Source organism: Poecilia formosa, unplaced genomic scaffold (genome assembly GCF_000485575.1).
Source record: "Poecilia formosa unplaced genomic scaffold, Poecilia_formosa-5.1.2 Scaffold355, whole genome shotgun sequence".
In the NCBI taxonomy this organism is placed as follows: domain Eukaryota; kingdom Metazoa; phylum Chordata; class Actinopteri; order Cyprinodontiformes; family Poeciliidae; genus Poecilia; species Poecilia formosa.
In genome coordinates, this window is record NW_006800294.1 from 141122 (window position 1) to 148923 (window position 7802).

At 41.5% G+C, this 7802-nt stretch overlaps 1 long non-coding RNA gene across 1 annotated transcript in view; it reads right to left on the reverse strand.

The window, feature by feature from the left end:
* Nucleotides 1–1110: 1110 nt before the first annotated feature.
* The window catches only part of LOC107833276 (uncharacterized), a 13516-nt gene continuing 6824 nt past the window's right edge, over nt 1111–7802 (reverse strand). The window contains exon 3 of the long non-coding RNA XR_001658996.1: nt 1111–1776. This is a non-coding gene — a long non-coding RNA (uncharacterized LOC107833276). The remainder of the gene's footprint in view (nt 1777–7802) is intronic.

Here is a 7802-nt window from a genome sequence, read left to right on the forward strand (position 1 = left end):
ATTGTGGGAAGAATACATATTTCCTGTGACTATTCATGTTTTGCTTACATACAATTATTACTTATCTGAATTTTTGAGTGTAAATAAAAATCTTTACTAAGACATTTTAAATTGCTTTTAGAAATTAACTATTAACAACTTTCTTCATGTTTTTTATTTTGGACCATGAGTGAGAACAACATGTGCGAAGCTTATAGTCGTCGGTCTCTGATTGAATTTCACTGACTTGGGGTTTATACCCTGCTTCTCAATGGTGACTCATATTGTCATAATACACCTGACAATATTTATGGTTACTGTGTTCTAGTGGTGGGATAAGTATGTTAGACATGTATATATCTATTTTTCATGGCAAATTTGAAATGCTGGGGTTAAAGTGGTGGGCACACTTGGCAGGCACCTTAAAATTTCTGCAGGAATTTTCTAGTCTTCTACTTAAACTTCATGAACAGCAGAATTTTTTTTTTGTGAATACTTGAACAAAACTGACAGAAAGGTTACTGAATATTTTTGCTTATTTCTAGACATACAAATGATCAAGTTATTAGTTTTGCAAACTTAGAATTGTGGAGTTCTCACTTTAACCCAGAAAAGGATTTAGATCAGTCCCTCTTTAGCTCATTTTATCAGAAACTGTAGTTTCACTATTTAGAAATGGAATTAGATGCTTAGCAAAGCTGAACAGGAGAACCTAGTTTACACACTTTAGAACAACATTAGATTAGTTTTCTGTCCTTTGGTTTGTTATTTTCTTTGTATTTCCTTTTAACTCATGTAAAACTCTTTGAGTTGCTGCTGAAAATGTGCTATATAATTAAAATAACCTTTCCTTACCTTTAGGAATAACTGTTATTCTTAACAATCTAATACTGGCTGGTTGTTGCAGAGCTTGGTTTAAAGTCCAGATGTATTCTGAAAGCAGTGGAGCTCAGCGCTGAGACAGTTTACCTATAAAACAAGCTGCACTGCAAGGAAACGGCTGGAATCAGCAACGTCTCTGTTGTTGAGCTGGACAGGAGCAACAACCAGAAGAGGCTCCTTCCAGCTGTTTGAAATGAGTCTGCATTCACCAAACATCTGCTTAACATCCTGCACACACACACACACACACACACACATCTCCCAGTACAATGAGCCGATAGGCAGAGTGTGTCTCTCTCTCTGTGGAGGTTCAGATGCATCACGCCTAATCAGAGGGAGACTCATGGCGGCTAGCGCTGCATGCTAATCCTCTGCAGATGAAGACGCTAAGCTAAGAGCGAGCTGACAGCCGGGCTAATGCTAAGTGCAGTGTCACTGCTCCCCCCACTCACACACACACACACACACACACACACACACACACACACACACACACACACACACACACACACGCACACACACACACACTCCTGCATACTCTCACCCATCAATTCCTTCTTGAGATGTAAACCCCAGTGTATGGCGGTTTGTGTGTGTGTGTGTGTGTGTGTGTGTGTGTGTTCATGAAGGGTTTTAATGATAACAGAAACAGAATGAGTAGAGTACCAAAAATTAAATAATAGTAGCAGTACTTCAGCATGTTGTTACTCGAGAGTAAGAAAGCATTTGTTAAAAAGGTGAGTAACTGATTGAAACATTTAATATTTATACATTTTCCACATTAACTTGATTCCATATTAAACTTAGGAAACTTTAAACAAAAACTTTAAAGTTTGTAAAAGTTTACAAGTAAGAGTACAGATGCTTCATAATAAAGATACTCATGGAAAAGTAAAGCACAGTGTAGTAAAAATACTCCTAACTGTACATTTAAAAAAAATAATAATTCAAGGTGTGTCTGGTGAGTTTTTGGTTGAAACAAGTTTTTTCTTTATTTAGTGAAGTTTCTTTGAAATTTTATTCAAGAGCATCAATACTTCATCCTTAATAAAAGTATTTTATTCCAAAATGTTACTGAAGTAAATGTAACCAATTCCTATCCAGCTGTGACTAAAAGCTCCCTGATGACCTCTCAGGGTCACTTGTTCTGATTGGTCGATGTTTACCTGAACAGGTAAGCAGGAGTTAAAACTAGAACCGTCCCTTCACATTGGAACGTGTTTGGTAAACACGCACACACACACACGGTTGTGTGAAAGCTCCCAGGAGAACCACACAGGGGCTACAATGTCTGCCCGTCAGTAAAGCACTTCCTCAGAGCTGCCTGCCAATCAGCGCCGCGCCGCTCACCGTCAATCATGGCGCTGTGCCACACCCAGCGCTGATGGGACCAGAACCGCCTGGCGGTGACCGCCAGCAGCACCAGCGCCGCCGCCTCCCCCACTGACCAAAACCACAACTCAAACATCGGCTTCCTCTGACACGCTTCAAGGTGGCGGCGTTAATATTTAGGACCTTCGTTTGTGTCGCTCCTGAGGAAGATTTTGGTCCAAACAAAGTTTGACAACTTCAGCGACAAAACAAAACGGATGAAAAACAAACTTCAAGACCAGCAGGAACCGAATGGAGGGAGGAACAAGCAGAGGAAGCTTTTATTGAGGAAGGCACACATTTACAGACCATAGATTATCAGATGTTGGAAATAAATCTGAATTTGTCTTAATGTTTTATTTTTAAAAAACGCTGAATTCACAAATCTCTGCTGAGCAAGTAGAGAAAAGCAGAACTTCTCTTTAGTAACTGAAGAACCGAGCAAAGCAAAGCTGAGTAAGACAACAGAGATTGCTTAACCTCATGGAGTTGCTGTTTGTGAGCATAAAGTTATTTAACTAAAGGTATTCTAACTGTAATTAGCTGAATCAGCATTGTTTTTTCATTTGTTTCCCTGCTTTTTTTAGTTTGGACATAAAGGACATTATTCTAGCTGTACGGCTGAACAGGACGCGGTGAAATGAAGACGTTGGCCTTTAAAGGCAGATGAAGCTCATCACCAGTTAAACATGAAGATGGTTTTAAACCTCTGCTGCTGCTGCTCAAACACACTTTCTGGCATTTATTGACAATAACCTTTGTAGGGTTTCTGGGTGTTGAAGTTTACAAGGTTTTGAACAGATTTTTCCTCAGGTGGCATTTTCAGGTGACAATGCTGTACAACAGCTTAAAAGACACAATTAGTGCTAGCTTAGTGGTTACACAGAAATCAATGCGGCTGTCAGCGGAGGAATTTATCTGTAAAGATGCTGGATGTTCATATGTGACCCCAGAGAGAACAAAAAGAGACTTTGTGCTTTTATAAAAGGGGAAACTTTAGTGTTAATCCTTCTTTCCCCCCTGAACGACCGTCTCTGTTCTTGAAGACTCAGGCAGCTGTCAGCTCCTGCCTCTAAATGACAGAGGTAACCCTCTTATATGAGCAGCCGCCGCTAAAAGCATGTCATTTTCTCCTGCTAATGTCAAGTGTGCCCAGATGAGAAGAGGCAGGGGAGTTAATAACACCGCCTTTCCTCCTCACATGCCTCCACAGCTGCTCTCCTGAACTAAACTTTCTGCTTGAACTCAAATGTTGTGAATGCCAACTAATGACAGAGTGACCCGCTCTGACTGACCAGCTAAAAGCTCTGGGTGATAATTAGCTGGGTGGGATCTGGACGCCTTGGAAGGATTCCTCCTAAAACCCTGAGAACCTCTTCTATTAACCTGGAGCTGTCCATCTGCAGCCTGTTTCACTAAGAATAGCCAGACCTTTAAACGACTTTCCCTGCTGATCTTTGCATTAGCAGCCTGGTCAAACACCTGGAGAAATGCGTCGGCTGTGATTGCACAACTTAGACACATTTTACTGCAATCAGCGCGGACGCTGAGGGACATTATGGTTCTGCTGCAGACAGAGAATAGCCAACGACTCCAAAACGTTTTGCACTGAAAGTTAATAGACATGAAGCAAAAGATAATACATGTTAAACGCTGTGGTAACGTCTGGTAACCTGGCTTTGCTCAAGCTGCTGTATTACTTCATGTTTTAACTTTACATGACCGGCAGCTTGTAAACAAATGGCTTTGTCTGCCGTTGGTCTGACGAGCTGTGCTACCCGTCAGAACAGCAGACTGATGGGGAGCACAGATAGTCAGAACTTTGGTGGTGAATTTATTGCATTGTGCAACACAAATAATCACCCGGCAGGAACATGGTGCGCAAAACAGTGAAACATAATTTAAGTAACCTTCAAGGCAGATAATTTGCCTTGAGGTATTTTAATAATCGGGGTTTTTAATCGTTTGAGGAATCATTACAACCCTAATTTACATAAGACATTTACAACAACCTCAGCTGACAACAGTTACCTCATAGATGTATGATAAACTGAGAAATTAAGGTAAGTTTGATAAAAAAAGAAAAAGAATAAGATTAAGTTGGCAGTAAACGTAATGGGAAGTAACCTCCAAGTTCTGAGGAATAACCTGCAAAATGTAGGGAAACTGAGATGTTTTGAAACAGATTTAAGTTTTTAGGCAGCCCACAAACATTCCCACAAAATTCCCAAAGACGAATCTGGAAAGTTTAAGTTCTGTGAAAGTGACTCTTCAGTCCCAGGTTTACACACTCCACTACTCATAACCTCACATTTCATTTCAAAATAAAAGTTCCTCCTTCCATCTTTCCCTCACTTCATCTGCCTGGACCGACGCTCCTAAACAACAGAAAATCCACATGTTGTTTATATCGTCTGTGTATTGACGGCCCTAAATGACTCATTTTGAAATGCATAAATATTCACACATAATTAAGGATTTCAAGAAAATTCCTGTCTTTGTTGAACTATTTTGAAAATACGGATGTTCATTTGTGATAAACTTTGCTCTTGCTGCAGCATCAAAAATAAGAAATAAAAACTCGGGTCGAATTTTGACAGATGGTTGTACACACACCTACAAACTAAGTAAAATACAATTTCACCCTCCAGGAATAAATAAATGATATCCTGAGCATATTAAATGTTTCACTTTTATTTAAAAGGTCATGATAATTTCACTCATTCAGTTCTTATTCTGAATACTGACATTAGAAACTGAAAATAATAACTTTGATTCACTAGCCTGGTCTGTTTTTGTGAAAAAGTGAATTTGAAATCAGCCAATCAGAAGAGAGTGGGCTTTAAAGAGACAGGCACTTAAACAAGACAAGTATTATTCATGTCGTGGCAGGAAGACAAAACATCTCATAATTATCTGCTGTTCTCTGTAAATGATTTACTTTCAACAAATTCATAACTTTGGAGCTTCATCAATGAACGGCTGCAGCTTCCCAACAGCCTGTAAGAGGCGGATAAATTAAATTATCTGAGGAGATGGAGAAGATAATCATCATTTATCAACACTGCAACAGTTTATCGTGATTCAGCTCTTCATAACCAGAGCTAACGTTGATCCTCTTTGATCGGGGATTTTCTCCTCCTCCAACAGTTTGTTTTTAAAAACAGAAAAAGCCTTAAATCCTCGTCGCTCCTGCAGGGATCCAGCCAGGACTAATTTGTGATGATCCACATCTAATGAAGCCACGACCTGCATGCCGATGAGACGAAGGGATGCAGATTCCCAGCAGGGAGTCTCACTTTCAATTTATGGACAATTCATCCATTTCTTTAACCAGAGCTGCTGCGGAGGAACAGGATGTTCCTCCTGATTTGATCCTCATGCAGGCCGCAGAGCGGCTGGATGCTAGCCGCTAGCTTCAACAATCTGCATGTAAACAAGGCCAAAGGTCACAAAAAGCAAAATGAAACTCATTTTACTCACTGTTTGAGCGCACCTTAGCGCATTATTTACACCGAGCCGTTGCTGCGATTTAAATCTAATATCGACAGCTGCAGCTGATTGCCTCCCAAAGCTGCAAAATCCCAGCATCAAGATTTAAATTAATACGACGTGTGAGGTGACACTTTCCACAGGCCTTCCTGTGATATTAAATTAGCGGCTGAATACCTGGGCTCAAAGGCTTCTTTTGCTTCAGGTATTCTGTCTAAATCAGTTTTATTTGAATGAAAGGAGTCAAGCTGTGAAGGAGGAAATCTCCTAATATTGAGATAAAATCCCTGCAGCTGCTGTCAGAGCAGAGGACGTCTGAAAACAAAGTTGGCTTAGAGTCTGTAATGCATAAACTAACTGCAATAAACACTAAACACATCAACATCAATACTCCTCATTTAAAATGGCCTCCCTGTTCATTTTGTTGTCTTCTTGCTACTGAGATTTAAAAACACACTAATTCTTAAACTGAACCTATTTTATAATAGGTATGTCTCATTTTTAATGTTATCTTTCTAATTACCACAAAATATAATAAAAATGATCCTTTCATGTCGCCTCTCCTCTCCCTACATAGGCCCAGAGTAACTCTGGAGGAGCTGCAGAGATGCAGCATAAAAACGTAGCAGGAATCTGCAGAGCAGGTGACAGACTGATGTGTTGGTTCAGAGCTCTGTGTGATTAGAAGTGGATCTGATCTCAGGTCAGGTCTCTTCCCCTCTCTGCTCTTAACATTCATCCTCTCATCCTGATGTCTCCCTCGGGCTCGCTCCGCTCTCCGCCGCGCTAACACCATTAGGCTTAGCGAGGCCAGCTAGCCAGGGTTAAACACACATAACCTCACGCTTCTCCAAGGGGGAAGAGAAGGATCCAAGAAACACACACACACACANACACACACACACACACACACACACACACACACACACGCAGAGAGTCGGAGTGAGTGGAGCTCAAAGAGTGCTGCAGCTTTAAGAGCGGTGATTGCTGTAGTAACGCTGCAGAGAGGAGCTGATGGATGGGCTGGGCTGGCGGGTCACTCAGGGCGCTCCTCCCTGTGGGCCGCCGTCTCAGGGTCACCATTACAGCACACACACACTGCAGCGTGTTGCAGCAACACACACAGGTTGCACTACAATGGGAAACATTGATTTTACAATACAGACTAATGAAGCGAGCAGAACACACACACACCTCCCCTGCTCCATTGTTCCTGCTCAAAACACACACTGTAATTGCTGATGTGAAGATAAGTGTAAATTAGCGAAGCAGCAACCAACCAATCAGCAGCAGAGGAGACAAACAAACATGGCCGACACAAATATGATCAGATTCCCACACAGCCTTCATCGGGCCTGTCTGAGGAAGAGGATGTTTCCCCTGAGGCGGCTTCCTCCTCCTCTGCCCATCTCCTTGGTGACAGCTGTCATCCTGTCAGGACGATGGCAGCCGACTCTGCTCCCCGATACACACACACACACACTCACACACACACACACACACACACACACACGGATCCGCCCAGAAGCCTTTAGCAGCTCAACACATCCCAACAAACTCTGTTGCTGACAGCTAACAGGCTAACAGGCTAACCAGCTAACAGGCTAACCAGCTAACAGGCTAACCGGCTAACAGCTCAACTTCCTGCTAAAGAGACAGAAACATCTGACAGACCAGATCTGGTCAGATTAAATTGTTTGATGTCAGAATCAAAAAGCTTCTGAAAATCGAAATCATTCCATTTCTGTCGGTGATTCTGGATGTGAATCCGCCGGGTCGGTACCGATCCGACTCAAAGTAGCTAATCAGTTTACAGGATTGCAGACATGAAAGATTGATGAGTTCCCAAACAGAACCAGGACCCAAACAAATGGGAATGGGTTCATCTGGAATCCTGCAGGCTGGAAACGACCCGGATTTAAGGATTATCCATCAATTCTCTGATAGATCTATTGATCAAACTGCCAATAATCAATAATCCATCCATCCATCCTCTTCCTTGAATTCTGTTTCAAATCTTTAAATTAAGATTGTGGAAAACTGACAAGATTCCTCAGTTTAAAATGTGGTTAAGTGAT